Source organism: Leptodactylus fuscus, chromosome 3 (assembly GCF_031893055.1).
Source record: "Leptodactylus fuscus isolate aLepFus1 chromosome 3, aLepFus1.hap2, whole genome shotgun sequence".
Lineage (NCBI taxonomy): Eukaryota > Metazoa > Chordata > Amphibia > Anura > Leptodactylidae > Leptodactylus > Leptodactylus fuscus.
The window spans coordinates 102642401-102668348 of NC_134267.1; positions in this window are offsets into that span (position 1 = coordinate 102642401).

A 25948-nucleotide genomic window follows, 5' to 3' on the forward strand; every position below is an offset into this window, starting at 1 on the left:
ATTATAGTCAGTTATGGTGCTTAGTGTTTCTCTCTCCCCATGGGATAGTATTTCGTTGGGAGACAGGGACTCCAATCATCATGAATAACTATAATGCTAGGAGTCCCTCTCCCGACATAGTGTTCAGGCTGGTAAATCCAGAACACGTACAGACCTAGTGTCACAGCGGCCTAATTCCCTAAAGGGTCAGACTGGGCACAATTACATTTATAAAGATTTAAGTGTATATCAGTGTAACATAATAATACTTCTATTACATGACAGGATTTCTCAATGTTTCTTGAATAGAAATACCAGACAGTATAATTTTATGATTTGTCAGGTTGGAAAGTCTGCAAATTAAAGATCTAGAACATCAGATAAATAGGTGTCTGGCTACATGGCGGTTGGTAGTGTTAGCGGCAGCAAAAGGCAATACAGTATGGAACAGGATGGAAAATGATGTAAAAGAAGAAACACAAAACAGAGGGGCGCTCCTAGTGTAATACTGATAAATGGAAAATGAAAAAAAAAAAAAGAAAGGTAGAAAGGCGCTCACCAGGTGGGGCTGTATATGCACATGTATAGCTCTATGCTGATCAGCAGAATCTCCTGTCACCATTAGAAGCTGCTGCACTCGCTTCAAGTTTTCTTGTTCCTAGGACCAATACCACACTATACACACTTCTTTACTTCTTTGGTTCAATGATGAAAAAAAAGGCAGGAGATGATGAGCAGCTGTGGGTGGTGGCAGCAGTGTCAATTCAGTATGGATCATGGCACACAAGGTAGGAGATGTCCAGCTGTGTGGTGATGGCGCTAACAGTGTCACCAGCAGCAGTAAGGTATGGAGCACAACTGTCAAGGCAGGACACAATGTCTGGCTGTGTGGTGGTGGTAGCAGTGGCAGCAACTGTGGTAGTACAGTATAGAACATGGCACACAAAGCAGACATTGGACATATAAAAGAGAGATAAAGAGGCCACAATGTATTTCTCTGGATTGATACCCATACCAAAGTGAAAACCTAGGGAGTACAAGTAAGTAAAGGGAGGATATGGAAGTAAACCATAAGTGTAACTTAAAGGGGTTGGCCACTTTCAGACCAATATTAAGAAACAAATGTTATTGTTTGTACATAAAAAGATATACAATTTTCCAATATACTTTCTGTATGAATTCCTCACAGTTTTCTAGATCTCTGCTCGCTGTCATTCATTCTGTTACTTCTACCAGATAAAACTCTGACCATGGTCATGTGATGAGCACACAGGTGCCGCTCGTTATAGTCACAGCACAGTAATCAGACATCTGCCTGGTAATCAGCTGTGCACCTGTGTACTCATCACATGACCATGGACCGTAAATCACATGACCATGGACCGTAAATCACATGACCATGGTCAGAGTTTTGTCCTCTAGAAGTAACAGAATGAATGACAGCAAGCAGAGATCTAGAAAACTGTGAGGAATTGATACAGAAAGTATATTGGAAAGTTGTGCAACCTTTTATTATACAAACCATAGCATTTGTCTGTCAATGTTGGTCTGAAAGTGGTCAACCCATTTAAGTGTAACTCCCATTGTTTTTCTTTCTTTTTTGTTTTGTTATTGTGTCGGGGGGTGTTTGGTGACCATTTTTGCAGTATATTTTATAACCTTACTAAATTCCTCTTTATTATAAAAAAACAGGCTGTAACATATGCAGAGCTGCAGCATTTACCAAAGGTGGGACTGTCAATTCAAATGGCTGTATCTCCAGTTGTATACCACCTAGTTCATGCTGTATATAAAATCTCATTCCCGACTCTATTTTTTACTTAGTGATGTGTCGAATTCTCCTACAGCTACTTAGCGTTTGTTACATATAATCTTAACAGCACAGATCTCAGCTTTCTTGGGATACCAGAACCATTTTTCTAGGTGGTATAAAACTGGAGATACAGCCATTTGAAGCAACCATACTCCACTTTGGTAAATGATTCAGCTCTACACGCTGCATTGAGTACATGTGTATGGAGTCTCCCTGGTAATGCTTACAGCATATCTAGTGGGAACTTTACAGCCTATTTTCAATTAAAAGGAAATTTTATAGATTAATAAAGTATATTACTCAATTATTCACAACACACCCCCTGACACAATAGCAAAATGGTGACTAATAATTGTCAACATTTCATCCCAGTTATTATTTAACTAGCTTCTGCCTGCGACTTCGTCTGCGGGTTGTTGTTGGCAATGAGCCACTTATAATTAGCCAAATGTGGTTGGTAGTGATCCGCCTGCGTCCTTGTGTTGGCTCTGCTACATCTGTGCATATGCGCAGCAGCCCCAGCTGTATGCACATCCGTATGGAGAGCAGAACAAGGTGTGCTTCCTCAGCTCGGCTACATCAGGCAATTTGTATCACAGGAATTGTCTTGTCTCAGTGTCCTAGCAGCGTCTGTGTTAGACACGGCTGAATGGCTGCTGGTGAAATTTGACACAGTTCACCCTCCCCCACCCCCAGCACATCCGAAGACCACCTTCCCCTGTATTAAACACACAAACTGCTAGCGTGCCACCTCAGCTCTGCTACATTTGCTGATTTTGAATACAGGGCTTGTGTTGTGTGAGAGTGTCTGAGCAGCTTGTGTGTTAGACACAGCTGAACTGATGTTGCTGAAATGTACAACAGTTCTCCCCCATCCGAGGCAGAACAACAGATTCCTCGTCCTACTTACTGAAACTCTACACCCGATACACTCCTCTTGTCCAGACACAGCCTGCATGTTCTGTAGTCTCCTGATCTTCTATGAGACTCAATTTTCTTCAGCTTTCACACTGTCTGACGCCCTCCTGTTTAGCTCCACCCTCAAATTAGCATGTAGCCCCACCCATCACATAGCGTGATCCTATGGGACGACTGAAGGGCCTGTGATGACGTCATCAAAGGTCCTCAAACGTAGTGTGTGTCTAAATTCGAGCTTAACGGTCATGTAGTGACGTCATTTTAAAAGTAGCCTATATTTCAATCGGGGTTCCTATCTATGTATGTGCCAAATTTTAGCCAAATCCATTCAGCCATTTTTGTGTGATTGAGGAACAAACACACAAACACACAAACATCCAAACTTTCACATTTATAATATTAGTAGGATAGGATGTGGTGATAAACCTTTAAACCTTCCTGTCAAAACAAAAATAGTCACAGCCCAAAACATACCAAATTTATAAAAATAAAAAGCATTGCAGCTTACATGTTTGATGCAGCGAGACGAATGAAGAGGCGTCGTTCCAGTGCACGGAAAGCCTAATCCGGCAAAGGCAGTGAAGAGTCAACAATGAGAGAGAGTTTTCCAGCACTTCGGGACCTCTTTGGTAAAAAATTGGCTTTTATTTTTTCGGAGACATACTCCCATTAAAAAAAAAAAAAAAGTCCATATATATACACATCAGAACCGAGTGCAGACAGGATGGAGGGTTGCCGAAAAAACCTGGCGACCCTCCATCCTTTCTGCACTCTATTCTGATGTGGACTTTTTTTAATGGGAGTATGTCTCCGAAATAAAAGCTAATTTTTTAACAAAGAGGTCCCGAAGTGCTGGAAAACTCTCTCATTGTTGACTTTAAACCTTACTGTTTGATTCTCCAAAACTCTGGCCTAAGGAGTGTACATCTCTAGGCCCTTTTGACCATGTTTCCAGAATAGTTTCACTCCAGAAGTCAACACTTTAAATGCTTTTGTTTTGTTGTTGTATCAAGAGTTAGTTTCTTCAGAGATGCCAAAATTTTCCACTAGGAATATAGAAATATTGTTCTGGACAGGTGGGCCTTTTTGCATCGAGGAGAATGTTAAACTCTGTATCTTTTTCAAAATAGATCAGTTTGAATATCTTCCACCCAAATATACCTTGATTTTTAAATTCATGAAGGGAAGTTCTTTATGACAATACTCCAGGGTAAGTCTGTTATGGAAGTCATTAGTGTCCAATGAGCTCCTTTATTTTTGTTTCTGAACCTCTCCAAAAAAACAACAATATTAATGCTATTTAACATTTCTATATAGTGACATTGTACTTGCAGCAGGCCCAGGTGTCTCCAAAGATACCCATCTACTTCTGCCACCAGAGGAACAAATTAATGAAGGTGGGTGCACACAATGTTCCTATTGCTGTTCCCCAGGTCTGTAGGAAGAAGCAGCTGTTAAAAGTAAAGTAATTGTTAGCAAGTATAGATTTGAAGGTTTTGAGGACAAAATGTTTCCTTCCTTCCTTTCAGGGTTATAATCTGTGTCTTCAGGTAGAAAAAAAATTCTATTACATCACAAGTGACCAATATCTCTCCCTTTTCCACAGGTGATGTGTGCATCAAGTTAATACAGTACTTCGACAGAAAAAAATTCTGGTTCATCAAGTTTCGGATGCTGTATTATCAGTTGCTGTTTCTTATTCTGTTATTAGTAGTACTTGTTGTAGAGGTAGTGAAGTATTGACTAAGAGAGGAGCAGACAGGGAAAAGCTGTTGCAAACTACATACAGAACTTATCTTAAACTTTTCTCCATTTGGGAAACAGTTAAAACCCCCCAAAAAACAACATTTTGCCTTTAACCCCTTCCCGCCGATGGCACTTTTTGACTTCCTGACCAAGCTCGATTTTTCAAAACTGACATGTGTCACTTTATGTGGCAATAACTTTGGAACGCTTTAACTTACCAAAGTGATTTTAAGATTGTTTTTTCGTAACACATTGTACTTCATGTTAGTGGTAAATTTTGGTTGATATGTTTTGTGTTTAATTATAAAAAAATTGGAAATTTGGTGGAAATTTTGAAAAATATGCATTTTATAAAGTTTGAAATGATGTACATTACCGTATTTTCCGGACTATAAGCCGCACATAAAAACCTACGATTTCCTCAGAAATCGTAAGTGCGGCTTATAGTCCGGTGCGGCTTATATATGGATGGAAGCGGCGGCAAAGACTGCGTGCCGCTTCCATACATACATAAAAGGCACCATAAGGGTGCATTCACACTACCGAACGCCGGCGTGTATCACAGCCGTACACGCCGGCGTTACAGCAGGGCTGCCGGACACTTCCTATTCATTTCTATGGGAGCCGGCATGCGAGCGCTCCCTATAGAAATGAATGGAAAAAAGCAGTCCATTCATTTCTATGGGGAGCGCTCGCATGTCGGCTCCCATAGAAATGAATAGGAAGTGTCCGGCAGCCCTGCTGTCACGCCGGCCTGAAACAGAACGTGAAACTTACCCAGCGGTGCAGGGCGGGCGGGCGGGCATTCAGGCCTCCTCTGCCTCCGATGTTCCGTCCTTCTCCTCCGGCGCTCGCTGATAATGGCCGGGGCGCATGCGCAATATCATAATGCTTCTACTGCGCATGTGCCCTGGCCATTATCAGCTTGCGAGCGCTGGAGGAGGACGGAACATCGGAGGAAGAGGAGGCCTGAATGCCCGCCCACCCTACACCGCTCGGTAAGTTTGACATTCTGTTTCAGGCTTTTATTTTAAAATGGGGGGGGGGGGTAGTTTAACCTAACGTTTACGGTTGGGCTCTATCAGCATGATTTTGCTGATAGAGCCCCTCCTCGCCTGCCGAGCGCTTCCAATAGAAGCGGCTGACACGCGGGGGGTTAAGCGGCCGCTGGCAAAGTCTGCCTGCCGCCGCTTTCAATAAGATATAATGCGCACCGGACTGCGGCTTATAGTCCGGTGCGCCTTATATATGAACCAAGACGGACTATAAGGCGCTCATGGGCAATGCAGCTTATAGTCCAGTGCGCCTTATAGTCCGTAAAATACGGTACATACAGATAGTCAGACCGCCAACATTATATCATAAATCTCATGTCCCAGATCTCTGCTTTATGTCGGCATCAAACTTTAGTCACCCTTTTAATTTTTACGGACATTATAAGATTTACAAGTGAAACAACAATATTCAAAATTTTCAAGAAATTTCCAAAACCCATTTTTTAAAGGGCCTAATCCAGTTATGAAGGGGTTTTGAAAGACCCTTGTATTAAAGCCCCCCCATAAATCACCCCATTTTCAAAACTGCACCCCTTAAATAAGCCAAAACAACATATACCTAGTAATTTAACCCTATAAGTGCTTAACAGGAATTAATACAAAATGGAGGTGAAATTTTCAAATTTGAATTTATTTTACTAATATTTTCGTTTAGCCCTAGAATTTGCACATTCACAAGGGGTTAAAGGAGAAAACGCATCCCACAATTTGTTAGGCAAGTTCTCCCGACTACCATAGTACCCCACTTGTGGGTGTAAACTAATATATGGACGCACAGCGAGCCGCAGGAGGGAAGGCGCGCCAAAGAGCTTTTAGAGGGCAGATCTGGCTGTGATCAGTTTCAGGAACCATGTCGCATTTACAAAGCCCTTGAGGAGTCAAAACAGTGGAAACCTCTAGAAAGTGACCCCATTTTGAAAACCGCACCCCTCAAAGTATTTATCAAGTGATGTAGTGAGCATTAGTAACCCCGAAGTGAATGTGTAAGCTGTGCGGAGTAAATTGGGTACACCAAATCCCATTCTATTTTCCCACCAGCTCCTATGACGCGGACGGGGAAGAGGGGCATTCTGGGGGGTCAGCGCTGGTGTATGCTCTCTCATAAGCTCTAAATATGGGGTGTCCCCTGAAAACGCTCGCACCGCTTACACATTTCCTTCTAGTCGCAGCCACTTATGTCCTAATGATTTGGCGACTTTTGGGGTTTTTGTCTTCACATTGTACAAGGTAGATTTTTATTTTTATTTTCTGGCAATGTGGCCATATGAGGGCTTGGTGTTTGCGGTATTAGATGTACTTTTCAATGCCACCATTTTGGGGCGTGTAACTTATTGACTACATTTTATTAACTCTTTCTGGGTGGGATGTAAAAGGAAACATCAATTCTGGCATTGCTTTTTAGCATTTTTTTTTTCCCGTGCAGCGTACAGCATAAGTTACCTTTATTCTGCGGGTCGGTACGGTTATGGCGATACCTCATTTATATGATTTTTTAATGCGTTGCTATTTGTGCAGAATAGAATTCAATTCAGGGAAAAAAATCTATTGTTTTTGCATCGCCATCTTCTGAAAGACATAACGTTTTTATTTTTCGCTAGACAGAGCTGGTTGAGGGCTCATTTTTTGCGGGAAGACCTCTTCTTTTTATTGGTACCATTTTGGTTTTCATCTGACCATTTGATTACTTTTTATTGAACATTTTGTAAGGGAAAGGTGGTGAATAATCATTATTTTGTGCGGTTTTCTACGTTTTTTTTTAATGACATTCGCCGTTCGGGTTAAATAATGTTTTAATTTTATTGTTCAGGTTATTACGGACGCGGCGATACCAAATATGTAATGTTTTTTTCTATTTTTCTTTATTTTACATAATAAAACATTTTATATGGGGAAAAAGGGATTTTTGGGGCTTTATTTATTTATAATTTATTTTAAACTTATTTAAACTTTTTTATTTTGACTTTTTTTTCACTTTTTTTTTCTGTCCCCATGGGGGATTGAAGCAGTGATCGGCTGATCACTGCTTCAATAGATATACGCTGCAATACACGTGTAACACGTGTATTGCAGAGTATAGGAAGCTGTCAGCCTGTGTAGACGCACAGGCTGACAGCTTCATTTACGGCAGGATCTGCCAGGAGCGAGGACGGGGTAAGTGATGGGGCAGACCCGGCGTCACTGATCAGACCCCGGGCTGCCCCCTACGAACACCGGCACCCCCCGAAACCGGCGCGGGGGGTGCCGATCGGCACCATATGACGTTGTAACCCCGGAGGTGCCGGTGGTCATGTTGATCACCGGCATCTCAGGGGTTAACACCCGCGATCGGACCCGGTTCCGACCGCGGGTGTTACGGGGCATTGTCAGCCGTGTATTACGGCTGTCACCCGCTGTGCATGGTGCGCACACAGTTTCTGTGTGCGCACCATGCATCCGCAGTAATAGTACGGCGGTTTGCAGGAAGCCCTTCCCTGCAGCGCCGTACTATTACGGCGAATGTTGGGAAGGGGTTAAAGTGAGGCTCTAAAGACATGGCTATCCAATAGTCGTTCTTTTGCTTGATGCTAATAATATGCCTGTCAGCATGGAAGTAACAAACCATGCAGATTGCCATGTTCACCCGCATGTCTGAAGACCAAGATGTCTCCACACCCGCCTACATGGTTGATCTTCTTAGCCAGTTTCAATGTCACTATCATCATTGCCACAGTAAGAAGCACCCTCATTCTCTGACTATGAAATAGTACCATGGAACTAATGGTGCTATATAAATAAACAATAATAATAACAATAATAATAATAATAATCCAATTCCCCCTCTATACCCACATCCCTTTCCTCCCCAAGTTCAGTTCTTGAACCCAGACCTAGTTCCACATCTTCCACCATTTTCAACCCAGCCCCACAGATAGATAAACTGGGGTCACCTGAATAAGTGGTAATAATAATTAATAATGATAAATAATTAAATTAATAATAAGCAATGGCATTTTCTCCATGTGAATTGTTGCCTCCATTGACGAGATATCACAGTTTTTATTAATATGCAAATGAGCTCTTTGGAGCGGCGAGGGTGTTCCCGCTTAGCTCTTTGGAGCAAAAGCAACATCCTCATTACTTTAAAGATCTCATTTACATATTGACAAAAACAGTGATATCTTGTGCAATGGAAACATCAATCAACATAAGAAAAACACTGAGTCAGTTGACTCTATCCTGTGGAGTTAGGTTGATGTGCTGGGTTCTGGTGACAGACACCCTATATTCTGTGTCAAAGTGAAGTGGCAACTCGGCATATAGTACCAATGCAATGCTATTAATTATATTCAAGTAAGTGTCTAGTTACAAAATAATTGAAAGTATATTGACACCGGAGCAACAGTTATACTTCTCACTTCATTACACTTTATTGCTTTCTCTTGTTACAAAGAGTACCTCTAAATGTCTGGTAAAAGACAGGTGGACAATGAACATGGGCAAGGAGGAAGCACCCATGCCACATCATCTGATAGTAAGATGGTAGGTGGTCATAGCAGCAGCAGAACTGAGTCTGTCTGCACCAAATGTCTATCAAGCAGTCCATCCGCCTGAAGATAGTTCATGTCACTTTTTTCCCCGCTAGCTGAAAAAAAACAGTAATGGAAAAAAAAGTTAGTGGCTCCTATTGAACTGAACGGGAGGTGTTTTTGTAGGTGGATCCCACATCAAAATCACTGACAAAAAACTCTGTGTGAACTAGCCCTAATAGAAGAGTAGAGAACTGGTACTGTGTAATACTCATATATACAGAAATTGCGCAGATACTAAGTATTGCACCCAGCATTTAGGTCAAAAGAAGTAGTACCGTGTTTTCCTGAAAATAAGACAGTGTCTAATACTAAATTTTGGACCGAAAGATATGCTATGTCTTATTTTCAGGGGATGTCTTACTTTACTTTTGTGTGCTGTTGCCACCACTGCACTGCGCTGAGATGTGCTCGCTGCGCAAAGACTGTATGAAGTAAAACATTGTAGCCGGTTGAACGCTGTGTGCAGTACTCTGTGTGCACAGGAAAGCCGGCTGCTTTGGTATTGTACATTGTATTCACTGTTCCGGCTGCTTTGGTATTGTACATTGTATCTACTGTTCCGGCTGCTTTGGTATTGTACATTGTATCTACTGTTGCGGTTGCTTTGGTATTGTACATTGTATCCATTGTTCCAGCTGCTTTGGTATTGTACATTGTATCTACTGTTCCAGCTGCTTTGGTATTGTACATTGTATCCACTGTTTCAGCTGCTTTGGTATTGTACATTGTATCCACTGTTCCAGCTGCTTTGGTATTGTACATTGTATCCACTGTTCCGGCTGCTTTGGTATTGTACATTGTATCCACTGTTCCGGCTGCTTTGGTATTGTACATTGTATCCAATGTTCCAGCTGCTTTGGTATTGTACATTGTATCCACTGGCTGCTGTGGGATGAGCTGGGAGAGTGGACCCCCCACAGTATACAATGCTTACTGTAGTGCATACACAGCGGCATATCTCAGCTCATCCTACAGCAGCAGGAACAGTGGATGCAACGTATTACAGCAGCGTCAGCACCCAGCTGCAATGTTTTTCTTCATACAATCTTTGCGCACAAAGATTATTATTGGGGGATGTCTTACTTTTGGGGGGTGCCTTATATTAGGCAATTCAACAAAACCTCTGCTATGTCTTACTTTCCGGGATGACTTATTTTTGGGGAAACAGGGTAGTGGTACTATGCAGTGTCCCTATATCAATGGTAATAGAAGTACCACTGTACTGGGCATTTGTTGTAAATACAGGGCAACAGAAGTAGTAATGCCAATCGTCTGTATAAAGAGTAGACATTTCATACTGTGCACATTTATACATAGCTCACAGCACATATATAGCACACAGTATACAAATATCTATAGAGAGAGAGAGAGAGAGAGAGATTTTTTGCACATGATGTACATTTATTGGATTATTGGCACTGATTTTGTTTTACTATATAATATTATGCATATTCACTTTTGATCTATGTGGACTATGAGTTATATGCATTGTCCCTTTATATCTTTATATATGAAAACAATGTGATGCTTTTTATCCATTGAATCAGTTTTATTTTTACTTGAGTGGATTTAAATTGTAATTGTATAATTAGGTAGGATTCACACTACCATTGGATTCCATTGTGAAGGTGTCCGTTTAAAAAAGACGGATGAAAAAGCGCTCGTTGTAAGGGCGAAACGGCTGTTGCCTTTTACCTTTGTGACATCGCTCCTTCCCTGTTGGTTTTATATCCGCTCAATAAAGGACTGTTTTTAGAAGATACTTGGTCTTCGGTGAGTACCCCCCGTTTTGCTCCTTTTATTATGTTCATATTTTTTCTCTCTTTCTCTTGAATCTGTATTGAGAGCTGTTTATGCCTCTCACTGAATGTTACTGTGTAGTTTAGTTACGCTTTAATCATGGGCAGAATAATATCTATGCATTTCACTGTTGTTATGTTGCAAAATCACCCTGCCTCATTTGCAGCAATATAATGGTCTGCCTTTGCTCCACCTTATGTACAAGGTTCCAACTCGGTGGAACTCCACCTTAAACATACTGGAGCATCTATGTGAGAAGTAGAAGGCATACAGATTATTGCATACAGAAGACCACAGGGACAATGTGTTATTTTAAGATATATTCTTGAAGGCTCACGAGGAAAGTGTGCCGGCTTCTCAAGCCTTTTGAAGAAACCACCAAATTTATCAGCAGGGACAACTATAGCATCTGTAATGTGATTTCTCTACTGTTTATCTTACAGGAAACACACTCAAGCAATGCAGGGAAGACGAACAGTTTCCACATCTTAGTCAACATCATCATAAAGAAAAAAAAAAAAAAAGAAAAAAAAAATTATATATATATATATATATATATATATATATATATATATATATATATATATATCAAAGCACCCCCTTTCCCAAGATTTGAAATAAAAATAAATAAAAATACAAACATAAACGCATTCTCATTCCTGCATTCGGAAATGCTTGGTCTACAAACATAAAAATATTTTTCCCATATGCGAATACCGTAAAGAGAGCCATATTGGCGTTTGTCACTGTTTTGCCTGCAATAAAAATTTGAATAAAAAGCATTCGAAACATTACATATTCCTCAAATTGATATAAATACAAAGTACATCTGATCCTACAAAAAACAGATGTCTTATGTTTCCCTGTACATGGAAATATAAAAAAGTTAACTGTGCCAGATTATGTTAAGTTCAAGAATTTGTTTTGAATTTTGTGTAAGGGGTTAAATCTATACAAATCTGATATTGATGGAATTGTACCAACCCATAGAAAACAAATGATATGAGGGGCCACACAGTGGCTCAGTGGTTAGCACTACAACCTTGCAGCACTGGAGTCCTGGTGTTCAAATCCCACCGAGGGCAAAAAACCATCTGCCAGGAGTTTGTATGTTCTCCCCGTGTTTGCATGGATTTCCATCCCATATTCCAAAGACATACTGATAGGGAAAAATGTACATTGTGAGCTCTATGTGGGCTCACAATCTACATAAAAAAAAAAAGAAGGAAAACAAATGATATGTTATTTTGGCTGCACAGTGAACCCTATAAAATCAAAGTCTCACAAATGCAATTTTTCCTCAATTCCACTGTATTCTGATTTTTTTCCCAGCTTTCCAGTACACCAAATAGAATATTAAATTCTATCATTACAAAGTACAATTTGTTCTGCAAACATTAAGCCCTCATAAGGCTCTGTGGAAGGTGGGAAATCAAAAATGAAAATCAAAAAATGCCTGCTGCTGGAAGGGGTTAATAAAGCAGTGTACCATGAAATTTAGGACGTGCCATGCAGGGACAGTGGATAATTTTACTCAATTGCAATATTCCCGATATTACCCAATATTTGTGGTATTGCGGCTCATCCACATAATAGCATACCTCCCAACTTTTGAAGAACCAGAAAGAGGGATCAAAATGTGCGGCGCGCGTAGCGCGCCATGGGAAATTTAGCCCCGCCCACTTTTGTTTGACTCCGCCCATTCTCATTAATTTTTCATGTGCCCGCACACAGTATAATCCTCCTACAGTCACCCGTAAATTATATGTTCCCCCTCTATCTCTCCCCCAGTTTCATATACACCCTTTATCTGCCCATCTGCCCCCAGTTTCATGTCCCCCCTCCATCTCTGCTTCCAGTTTCATGTCCCCTCCATCTCTGCCCCCAGATTCATGTCCCCCATCTCTGCCCCCAGATTCATGTCCCCTCCATCTCTGTCCCCAGATTCATGTCCCCTCCATCTCTGCCCCCAGATTCATGTCTCCACATCTCTGCCCCCAGATTCATGTCCTCTCCATCTCTGCCCCCAGATTCATGTCTCCACATCTCTGCCCCAAGATTCATGTCCCTCCATCTCTGCCCCCAGATTCATGTCCCCTCCATCTCTCTCCCCAGATTCTTGTCCCCACATCTCTGCCCCCAGTGCCGTCCTCTCCTTCATCTGCCCCCAGTTTCACGTTCCACCTCAGTGTACACATTACACTTACCTTCTCCTCGTTCCCCCTGTTCTTACCTTCTCTCTCTCTCACTCGCACACAGTTGTAGATGCGATGTGACGTCATTACATCGCGTCTACACAGCCAGTAGGCAGTGTGCAGCGGCGAAGCAAGGAGCTGAACTATGACAGCTCCTTGCTTTAGCCGAGTATGTGATCAACTCAGATCTGCGTCCTCTGGACGCAGATCTGAGTTGAAATCGGAACATACCTCCCTCCAACCGGGACCGCGGGACACGTCACCAGAATCGTGAATGTCCTGCGGAAATCGGGACAGTTGGGAGGTATGTAATAGGGACATTATACTGTGTGGAGGAGACGCTGTAGGACATTATACTGTGTGGAGGAGACGCTGTAGGACATTATACTGTGAAATGTCCCATAGGGACCCCTTCACATGATATAATGTTACATAGTGGCTACCTCACATTATAAATTCTCATAGCGGACCTTCCACACAGTATAATGTATCCACATCATCAACGCTGGTCAATGCATTCCTATGCCGAGATGTAGCAGTGCTGGCCATGCGCTCAGCTCGACTACTCCGGAGTAGCCAAGCTAAGCGCACGGCCAGCACTGCTACATCTCGGCATAGAAATGCATTGACCAGCGTTGATTGGCCGAATGCCATACAGAGTACAGCATTCGGTCAATCAACGCTGGTTCTGCCGGAGGAGGCGGAGCCTAAGATCGGTCCACAGCAGTCTCCATTCTGGTCCGATCTTAGACTCCGCCTTCTCACAGACGAGCCTCCGGCAGAACCAGCGTTGATTGGCCGAATGGTGTACTCTGTATGGCATTCGGCCAATCAACACTGGCCAATGCATTCCTATGGGAAAAAGTCAGCTCACGCATATCACAAGCTGACAGGGATCCCGACCAGATAGAGCCCCAAAGAGCTGGGTGAGTAACGTTCTCACCTAAATAAAGGTAGTCCCTAGCTAACCCTGCCTGTACATCTATCCCTGTCTCACAGTCACATAGTTCACAGTCTCAAGTTAACCGAATGTTAAATCCACCATTCGTATAAATTGGAGGTCACCTGATTTAGCCAGCCAATTACTTTTTCTGATTTTTTTTCGATGCCTCCGTTGTCGTAGTTCCTGTCCCACCTCTCCTGCGCAGTTATTGGTGCAAAAAAAAAAAGCGCCAGGGAAGGTGGGAGGGAATATGAATTTTTAGTGCGATTGGAATGGAATACCTCGAACGGCCTGATATTTGATCGAATATCTATTCGATCGAACAGTGTTCGCTCATCTCTACTCAGCAGCAGAATTGCATGCTGACGCAAAAAAGGTATGTTCACTACACCACTTACTGCTCCTATAGTGGTACAGAAGTGATTTTGGTGGTGGGAGGCTCATTTTCAATAGGTATAATTTACATGTAAAGAAGTCAATAACAATAGGATAGCCTTGTTAGCTCTCGTTTCTAAAATTTAGACAACCATAACTGAAACCATTTGCTTAGTAAACACAGCAATAATCCTTTATATGATATACTTGAAAATAAAGCCATGGGGATAAAAATCCAGTGGTTAGGCAACATCTCGCCTGTCATGTTTCATCATTACAAGCAATATGCCTTGCATGTGCAGGCATTCTTAGTCCACACTCTTTACATTTTTAAAGGTTATCAATGAAATACCACAGCAAGGTGAATTACATTAAAATATTTTTCTAGCCATTCCTGAAATCTTGTTCCAAGTTGGCATTGGGCTGCCAAGGCATGAACTTTTGACCGAAGCTCAGATTGCAAAGAGACATGCCCTGCTTGTTAGTTTCGGGTGACAGTTAGCCGTACTACAGATCCTCTTGTGTCTAAAGAGAGGAGAGGGTAGGATGATATTAGCACTGTATTTTCACAGGAGCAAGAAATTCCTTCTGTCTTAAATGTGTCTTGGCTCGCTGCCCTATTACTTGACAAACAAATGACCACCACAAAAGCCTCCTATTTTTGTCTTTAAGTTGGAGCCTTGTGGATGAGCAAATACCAAATCCATGTTATAATTAGTTGACTTAGAAGAACACTTGTGTTTTTGTCCAACAAAGGATACATGCAATGCAGGGTGTTGTTAAATGTGTCAATGTTACTTGCAGGATTACAATTAAGGTTCTACAGTATCTTCTGACAGATCCAGGAGAAATATAGCCCAGCAGAATGAGGTAATCAAAGTCTAACGTCCCCAAATGTCATGTGACCTTAAGTGACAGAATATGGAAACTTGGATGGCAACTGGATCCCATCACTGATACTCTGGTTGCATCAATGTAAAAGGAACAGTATGATGTTATAGCTCAAACATTTTAGTCTGACTGGAAACTCTTATTCATTTGCTACAATATATATAACTTGGCTTATCAAGGTGTTGGATAAATTTTCATTTACAGAATCACCCTGTATATGAAATCTTGAAATATGTTTTACTTAATAATCCAATAAAGGATAATAAATGTATATGGGATAATTAGAAATAACCCTATGTAGTGACAAGTCCCGCATTTTGTTTACACTGTCTTGCAGATCTCTTGATTTCATGGTTTGTGAGATATTGATAAGGTGATGCTTGGGAACCGCCGATGTCAGGAAGAGAGTTAATTTTTGGGGAATTAGGATGAGAGTAGGCTGAGATAGCTACTCATCCTTTCTTTTTGGAACCAGAGGACCATATCGATAAATTGGCTTCCTGGAAAGATTGTTCCCTTTGTAAAGCTATCTGTCCTTTTTTATGTGTATGAATATGATATATTTTGAGTAGAGATGAGCGAACACTGTTTGGATCAGCAGATCCGAACAGCACGCACCCATAAAAATGAATGGCAGCACCTGTGATGCCGGCTGGCCGCCGGCAAAGTCAGCGTCACAGGTGCTTCCATTCATTTCTATGGGTGCGTGCTGTTCGGATCAGCTGATCCAAACAGTGTTCGCTCATCTCTAATTTTGAGTATTTTGAGTATTATGAGTATGAATAAAAGTTAAGTTTTACAATTAGTTCACATTCTGCTGCTTTAATAAAGACTAAGGCTAAGGCTCCACATTGCAGAAAAGCTGCTTTATTTCTTGCACCAAAGCCAGGAGTGGACTAAGCAGAAGTGAGAAGTTCCTATTTTCCATTACTTCTATAGTCAGTACTAGGTTTGGCTCAATCACTAGCGAATCCTATCCCCACTTTGCGATAAAACTGTTAGAAATCACAACATGTCAATTATATCTACAGAAACACTAGTGGTTTCCCTATAGCAGGGGTAGGGAACGTACGGCTCTCCAGCTGTTGCAAAACTACAACTCCCAGCATGCATACTTGCTCTGCTGTTCTTGGATCTCCCATGGAATTGAATAGAGCATGTTGGGAGTTGTAGTTTCACAGCAGCTGGAGAGCCGAAGGTTCCCTACCCCTGCCCTATAGGTATAATTGAAGAAGAAAGTCTGCAGAGGTTTCCTTTTTTACCTTTCTGTGCAAAGTGCTGCAGGAAGATCTGTGGCGGCAAAACACTTTCTTGCTGCAGGACACCACGTGAGGCCTTATCCTTAAAGGGTTTTCTCTGAAATGACATTTATTTCCTATCCACAAGGTAAGGTATAAATGTCTGATTGCTTGTGTTCAACTGTTGGGACCCTTAGCGAATTAAATAATGGGGTGTGCAAGTTCCGTTTAGTGGTTCCATAGCAAAATGTGAAAAGGCCCCCCTGTTATGTTTTTATAAAGTCGAGAAATTGTTTAAATAAAAAAAAAATCGTACTCTGAATCACCCAAGTGCTTTATTAATAGGGTACTCATTCTGAATACAATGAAGCTAATTTATTAAGACTGGTATATAGTAAGATAGTAAATATACTAGTCTTAATGACGAGCCATGTAGGAGTGAAATGCATCAAAATTATTTAAATAAAAAAAAAATAATTTTAAATTCCATCCCAGTCTAAATTTATTTCTAGCTTTCCAGTACATTTTAGGAAATAATAAATTGTGCAATTATGAAGTACAATTTATGCTAAAAAAAACCCCAGAAAAAAATAAAAGTTATAGATTTTTGAAAATGGGTGAAAAATCCCAAAAAGCAAAAATAGAAAATTGCTGTGTCCGTAACGCGTGTAGAACATTGAAATCAATGGGAGGCTTTTTTACCCATTGATTTCAATGTGTTACGTGCGTTAAACGGAACCCATTGAAGTAAATGGGAGTCTTTTTATCAGCGCTGATTCTGCCGCGAGTTATCATGGCAGAATCAGCGCCACATTACTCCGTGTGAATGCCCCCTAAGGGGTTTTAAAAAAACAAACAAAATTGAGCTTATTTAAAGGTACGATAGAAGCTTACTTACTATAAATTGCTACCTAGCAATTACAATTAGTGAAATTGCACCTGAAAGGATGAGTTCCAAAAATCCCCATAGAGTAAGGGCTGCTGTTAGCATGTTATTAAAGCCCACAGTAACAACAAAACTTAAATCACAACCAACATATTTGTAACCGTACTCCAATGTAACTCACATAACACTGCACTTTAATAAACCACACCAAGGATCTATTTGTTCAATGTTTGTTACTTGGTTTTTCAAGGTGAGTGTCAGGATACGGAGTCGCCGCGGTCTCCTTGCTGCACGGCGTCTCCCTGGGAGACGTGTTAGGCGTTCTATTGGGTGTGCTTAGGTCATTAAGGGTTAATCTTTTCCTTGCCTTCTCCATGCCGTTAGCCATCAGGTGTGTTCTCTGCTGCTATTTAAACCCCACCCAGGCATAGGATCCTTGCCAGCCATTCACTTTGTGTTTCCTGGTTCCCCTGCTCAGTCTGTTTCCCTGTCTGTTTGTATTCGGTCTGTTCCTTGGTTTGTATCCCGGCTTGTATTTTTGACTATCCCTTGTCTTTTGATTTGGTACCTTTTATTATATCTCCTGGCTTGACCTCTTGCTCGTCTGACCTCGCCTTCTCTTCTGTGTCTTGCTGGGACTTGTGGTCCTCCCTGGTTCCATGCTGTTTAGTCTTTTGTTTTGCATTGCATTTACACTGTGCTTTCTGTTTAGGTGTGACCCCGTGACTCCAGTCCCTAGCACTTTCAGGGCCTCCTCCTCACTTATCCTAGCCGCCGGGATAGAAGCGTAAGGAGTCGTGGTAGGCGCACTTCAATTAGGAAGTGCATTGGTCTGCCTCATCTCAGATATTACAGCATAGTCATAGCCGCAGGGCCTACGACCCCTTTTGTCATTAGTTGCACAGTGTTGCTTTCCCAGCTGTGTCACTTTGCACTGCCTGACCCTGACTCTAGTCCTTACATAATGGCTGGCCCTTACCCTAGGCAGGCCGCCCGGCGGTTTAGTGTGGATGCCGAACACTCCGTAACTGACTGCCTGGACGAACTGTCAAGGCAGGTGCAGGGCATGGCTGGGTTAATTAACCAAGTCTCGCAGCGTCTGGATGCTTTGCCTGATCCAGTATCAGCCGCTGCAGATTCTTCTATTAAAACGCCAGTTCTTCCTATATTGAATACCCGTCAGGATCCTAAAATGCTCTTGCCTGACCGTTTTGACGGTAAACCAGACAGATTCCGAACATTTCGGGAATCTTGCCATTTATTTTTTCGTTTTAATTTCCTTTCTTCTGAAGCAGAGCAGGTGGTGCTGGTGGTGTCCCTTCTACGAGGGTCACCACAAGACTGGGCCTTGGCTCTACCTGCTGGAGCTCCTGAATGGAATTCATTAAATAAGTTTTTTCAAACATTAGGTCAGATTTATGATGATCAAACCCAAAGCAATCTCAATACTAGATAAAAAACAAAGATACCCGCAAAAACTCAAAGCACCAACTAAGTATCAATGTATAAATAACACAAAAAATTCTTTTGATTTTAAATCTAAATTTATTGTTACAAAAATGTTTTTAATTGTAAAAAATATTGGTATCAGGAAAACATAAACACATAAAAACATTTAAAAACACACAACAAGAGTGGAGGTCGCACTGGACTGAGCAGCTCCAGCAGGTGTATAATCTGCTAGTGGTGTAGGGGATGAGAACAGCCACAATAAAGGTGTGTATAGAGAGGCCCAGTATTTTGTATATATAAATGTAAATAGGCTCCTATTGCCCACAATATCACAAGATTAGGGCACTAATTGAAAAATATCTGTAGCATTGCAAAGATCATACCCACATCACCACTATATAGTAAGAGCATATCAGGTAACAGAACCAATGTAAAGTTACACACACATGCCAATATTACATAAGCCAACCTACATAGGACAAAATGTGAAGCATATACTTAAACCACTGCTCACCAGCTGCGACCTCCACTCTGAGCCCCGACGGACCGTTTCGCCCCTGCTTCTTCAGGGGGCAGATTTATGATGACCCTAATAGAGTTGCCTTGGCCGAGTCCCATCTGTTGTCTATTCAGCAGGGAGTTAGAACTGCCGAGGACTATTGTACGGAGTTTCGTCAGTGGAGCTCTCAGTCAGGGTGGACAGACAGACCTTTGTTAACCCTTTTTAGACAAGGCTTATCTGATTCTGTAAAAGATGCTCTAGTAAGTCATCCAGTCCCTGAAAATCTAGGAGACTTTATATCCTTGGCTATTTCTATTGATAGGAGGCTTAGGGAAAGGCGTAGAGAGAAATTAAGCAAACCTGGGTCCTCAGCTAAATCCTGGTCTGTCCTTTCGGAACCTATACCTCCTTCTGCTGTTCCTACCTCTTGTTCTATTCCTGAAGAAGAACCAATGATATTGGGGTCCACATCCGCCTCCAGGAGAAAGTATCGCCTAGAAAACGCTCTGTGTCTGTATTGCGGCAAACCTGGAAATATCCTGAGAAACTGTCCAACCAGACCTAAACCACCGCAGGGAAACTCCAATGCCTGAGTGATTTCCGGGAGGGTCACTCAGGCACACAGGTACCTCCTAATAATATTGAGAAATGTTTACTCCCTGCTATTCTTGTTAATGGTAATAAAACTTTTGCATGTCAGGCGATGGTGGATTCAGGTGCCGCCATGAACTTCATCCATGAAGTGGTGGCGCAAGCTCTAGGAATTGAATTAATTCCCTTGAAATACCCATTTCAGGTATCTGGAGCAGATCTAACTCCTTTGTCTGAAGGGAAAATCTTAGCCTGTACTGCTGAGGTGCAGTTTTTTGTTGGCAGTTTACATGTTGAAAAAGTGTCATTTTTGTTATGAAAAAACTGGCTGCAGACGTTATTCTTGGTTTACCCTGGTTGCGTGTACATAATCCAGTGTTTGATTGGGAAACTTCGGAGTTGGTTAGATGGGGAGATTCCTGTACTTCTCATATTAATACTATTTGTACTATCAAAAATGATATCAAAATTCCGGAATTTATTACCGAGTTCAAAGACGTCTTTGACGAGCTCAGTGCAGAGGCCTTGCCTCCACATCGACCTTATGACTGCACAATTGATTTGGTTCCTGGAGCTAAACTACCCAAAGGTCGCATTTTTAACCTTTCAGCTCCAGAGCGCGAGTCCATGCGCCAGTACATTAAAGAGAGCCTATCTAAAGGACATATCTGACCTTCAGTTTCTCCTGTGGGGGCGGGGTTTTTCTTCGTTGAAAAAAAAAGATGGTGGCCTCCGACCTTGTATTGACTACAGGGAATTGAATAAAATTACGGTCAAAGACCAACATCCTCTGCCACTCATCCCGGATCTTTTTAACCAGGTGGTGGGGGCTCGGTGGTTTTCTAAAATTGACCTCCGTGGAGCTTACAACTTGATTCGGATAAGAGACGGGGATGAGTGGAAAACCGCATTTAATACCCCTGAAGGTCATTTTGAATACCTAGTTATGCCTTTTGGTTTGAGCAATGCTCCGGCGGTATTTCAACGTTTTGTGAATGACATTTTTAGGGATCTGTTAGGTAGATATCTAGTAATTTATTTAGATAACATCCTCATATTCTCACCGGACTGGGAGTCACATCAGCAACAAGTAAAAGAGGTTCTTCTTAGCCTACGTCAAAACCACCTCTGTGCTAAGTTATCCAAGTGTCAATTTGGAGTCCAGGAGATAGGTTTTTTGGGATACATCCTTACTCCTGGTACCATTGGTATGAATCCCAGAAAGGTATCTGCAGTACTTGAATGGGAGAAACCTACTACCTTAACCCTGCTGTTATGTTCGGGTCAATATGACCCGAAATTATTTTTGAGACCCTGCAGATTTTTTTTTAATGAGGATTTGAAACTAGTGGTTCCTTGACTTCTCCTCATTTGTGGAGCTCTACATTTTTATTTTATTTTTTGTCTGTTTTTTGTTTACTTTTTGCTACACACTGATTGTTACACTTGTACTGTTCGGGTCAATATGACCCGATAGCATTTTATACTGTTCTACAGGTCTCTGATTATTTCTGACTGCAAAAGTTATGATTTTTTATGTGTACTTCGTCTCCAAACTGGTGGCATTCCGAGGTAGGTGCCCATTCAGACAATATATACCAAGTAAGCCAGCAAAATATGGCATCAAGATCTGGACACTTTGCGACAGCAAAAGTTCATATGCTCTAAATGTTCAAGTGTATACAGGAAAAGCCCCTGATGAAAGACCTGAAAAAAATCAGGGTATGCGTGTTGTTCTAGATTTGACTCATGGACTAAAAGGACAAAATGTCACATGTGACAACTTTTTTACATCCTATCAACTAGGCCAGATGTTGAAGAAAAAACAACTTACCATGCTGGGTACTATGAGAAAAAACAAACCTGAACTACCGCAAGGTATCCTTAGCAAGAGAGAGGTGTACAGTTCAACTTTTTATTTTTCTAGAAATACAACTGTTGTTTCTTATGTTCCAAAAAAAAATAAACAGGTAATTCTCATGAGCACAAGGCACCATGACAATGCCGTAAGTGATAGAGAAGACAGAAAACCTGACATTATTATGGATTATAATGCCACAAAGGGAGCAGTTGATACTTTAGACCAAGTAATATCAACATATACATGCAAACGCAAAACCAATCGGTGGCCAATGATTTTATTTTATAACATACTGGACGTTTCTGCATACAATGCATTTGTCTTATGGAGAGAAATCGACCCCGATTGGAACCGGAATAAGCTGCATAAAAGAAGATTATTTCTTGAGGAATTGGGAAAATCCCTGGTGAGGCCATATATTGAGAGCAGAAAAGTGACCCCCAGAAGTGAGGGAGCAGCAGCCATTGTAAAAAGTGTCCAGCATGCTCAAGAAAGAGACTCCACATCCACGGCCTCCACCAGCACAGCTACCAGCAAAAAAAGGAAGAGATGTAGCTTCTGTCCATCTTCCTGTGACAATAAGACTAATCTGACATGTGCTGGATGTTCAAAATATCTGTGTAAAGGACATGTCTTATTATTGTGCTCAATGTAAAAACGCATGAACATGTTCAGTTTTTTCTTTTTTCTTTCTAAAATGGTTGAAGTTTTTATGATTTTTCATTTGTTGATTTATAAAATTTGTTTTCAAAAAGATAAATTTCATGTTTTAGTAATAGTAATGTAAAGCTTCTTTATTATTTGTGTGCAGAATGTCAACAATCGAAGATAATTGCAAAAAGCCTGTGTAACCTTTTTATGAAAAAAAAAAAAAATAATAATTAAGTTTGAATTTAAATTTTTCTTTTGATTATGATCAAACATGTTCACATACAGTATTTCAATGAAAAAAGTATTCAAATAAAACAATTAGAGTAGCTAAAAATCAAGAATTAATAGGTCGGGTCATATTGACCCAGGAACAGTACAAGTGTATAGCAAATGCAAACAGAACAGCAGGGTTAAAAGAAGTTCAGAGGTTTCTGGGTTTCGCCAACTATTACCGAAAATTTATCCAAAATTTTTCTTCTATTGTTAAACCTCTCACCGATTTGACCAAAAAGGGGGCGGATCCTGCCTCCTGGACACCAGAGACGGAGGTAGCGTTCGCCACCTTAAAACAACGCTTTACTTCTGCCCCAGTCCTGGTCCATCCTGATCCTGAATTACCCTTTATTGTAGAGGTTGACGCTTCAGAAGTAGGTGTAGGAGCCGTCCTGTCTCAGGGCACTGAACCATTTACCAACCTCCAACCTATCACCTACTTTTCCAGGAGGTTCTCCACTACCGAGGCCAATTATGATATTGGCAATAGAGAGCTTCTGGCGATTAAGTGGGCCTTTGAAGAGTGGAGACACTTCCTGGAGGGGGCCTGACATAAAATTACTGTACTGACTGACCACAAAAACTTATTATATTTAGACAAGGCGAAAAGATTAAATCCCCGTCAAGCCAGGTGGGCTCTATTTTTCACTAGGTTCCACTTTGTAATTACCTACCGTCCCGGTTCAAAGAATACTAAAGCAGATGCCTTGTCTAGAAGTTTTGGTCTTAGTGGTAGTTCTGATGGGGAACCTGAAAATATACTTGCTCCTGGGGTGGTAGTGGCAGTTTTGACCTCGGATCTTGAAACCCGTATTCTCAACACTCAGGATGCTGCCCCTAGTGCGCTACCACCAGGTAAATTGTTTGTTCCTAGCCACCTCCGCTTGGAGCTCTTAGAGGAGATCCACTCCTCTGTTCTGGCGGGTCATCCAGGCATTGCTGGTACTGGGAATCTGTTATCACGAACGTATTGGTGGCCATCTTGGCAACGAGATGTTAAAAATTTTGTTCATTCTTGCGAGACCTGTGCCAGATCTAAGGTGCCCCATGAACTTCCAGCGGGTCTTTTACATCCACTCCCGCTACCCAATCGACCCTGGTCACACATCTTCATGGATTTTATTATCGATCACCTGTCCTCTAAAGGGAAATCGGTAATTTAGGTTGTAGTAGAACGTTTTTCTAAGATGTCCCACTTTGTTGCCTTGAAAAAATTGCCTTCAGCTAAATTGTTGGCCTGGTTGTTTATCTGCCACATTTTACGTCTGCATGGTATTCCTTCAAATGTGGTGTCGGACAGGGGCGTACAGTTTGTGTCCAGGTTTTGGAAAGCCTTTTGTAACAGGTTGGGAGTCTCTCTTTCTTTTTCCTCAGCCTTCCACCCAGAGACTAACGGTCAAACAGAGAGATTGAATCAATCTTTGGAACAGTATTTGAGGTGCTTTGTGTCTGATTGCCAAGATAAATGGAGTGAATATTTGCCCATGGCTGAATTTGCACTAAATAATCATGTCAACTCTTCGACTCGGTCGTCTCCTTTCCACATTAACTATGGTTTTCACCCCAGATTCTCCTCAGGAACAGGCAATGAATTCGCCTTTTCCTCAGTAGAGGACGTTGCTAAATCTCTCTGTACTGTATGGGCTGAAAGCCTGGCATCGCTGAGAAAAGCCCAGGCTAATCAAGTAAATTTCGCCAACAGAAAGCGCCGCCCTGGACCTGACTTTGTGGTGGGTGACAAGGTCTGGTTATCCACTAAAAATCTCCAACTTCGTGTTCCATCTACTAAATTTGCCCTGCGTTTTATTGGTCCATATCCCATTTTTGAAATAATCAACCCTGTGTCATTCAAATTATCACTTCCTAGGTCCCTCCATATTCACCCAGTTTTTCATAAGTCCCTACTCAAAAAGTATGTTCCGGCAATGGTCACTCGTTCCCCACCCGAACCAGTGATCGTTTAGGGGGAACTAGAGTATGAGGTGGAACGGGTCATTGATTCACGCAGAGTGCGGAATTCCCTTCAGTTCCTCATACATTGGAAGGGGAATGGACCAGAGGAGCGTGTTTGGGTGGCAGCCAGAGACCTTCACGCTCCTAGATTGGTGGAGAAATTTTACCGTTCTTACCCTACTAAGCCAGGGGGTCCTCTTGAGGGTCCGGAGGCCCCTCCTCAAAGGGGGGGTACTGTCAGGATTCAGAGTCGCCGCGGTCTCCTTGGTCTCCTGGGAGACGTGTTAGGAGTTCTATTGGGTGTGCTTAGGTCATTAAGGGTTAATCTTTTCCTTGCTCTCAGTCTCCATGCCATTAGCCATCAGATGTGTTCTCTGCTGCTATTTAAACCCCACCCAGGCATGGATCCTTGCCAGCCATTCACTTTGTGTTTCCTGGTTCCCCTGCTCAGTCTGATTCCCTGTCTGTTTGTATTCGGTCTGTTCCTTGGTTTGTATCCCGGCTTGTATTTTTGACTATCCCTTGTCTTTTGATTCGGTACCTTTATTATTATCTCCTGGCTCGACCTCTTGCTCGTCTGACCTCGCCTTCTCTTCTGTGTCTTGCTGGGACTTGTGGTCCTCCCTGGTTCCATGCTGTTTAGTCTTTTGTTTTGCATTGCATTTACACTGTGCTTTCTGTTTAGGTGTGACCCCCGTGACTCCAGTCCCTAGCACTTTCAGGGCCTCCTCTTCCCTTATCCTAGCCGCCGGGATAGAAGCGTAAGGAGTCGTGGTAGGCGCACTTCAATTAGGAAGTGCATTGGTCTGCCTCATCTCAGATACTACAGCATAGTCATAGCCGCAGGGCCTACGACCCCTTTTGTCATTAGTTGCACAGTGTTGCTTTCCCAGCTGTGTCACTTTGCACTGCCTGACCCTGACTCCAATCCTTACAGTGAGAGCACCACTTCAGCAAAACATAATCTTTGTGCTATACATAGACAGTAGTAAACCATTGTCAATTGTCCTGAAAGCCTGCTACATGGGAACAATCTGGCTGGTAGTGTCCCATGTGACTGCAGGAAAAACATGATTTTCATCCAGCAACTAACTTCACTACGTGACATCACTTGTACTTAGTCCAATCTCTATTTCTGACCATCAGCACTCCTCCGATGCGTTTCCAAAAATTAAAAAGTGGTTTCCATCCTCAGGGATCTGTGCTACTGGTGATTGTTGCTCTTAAATACTGCTGTTACATTGGAAAGTGTTTGCA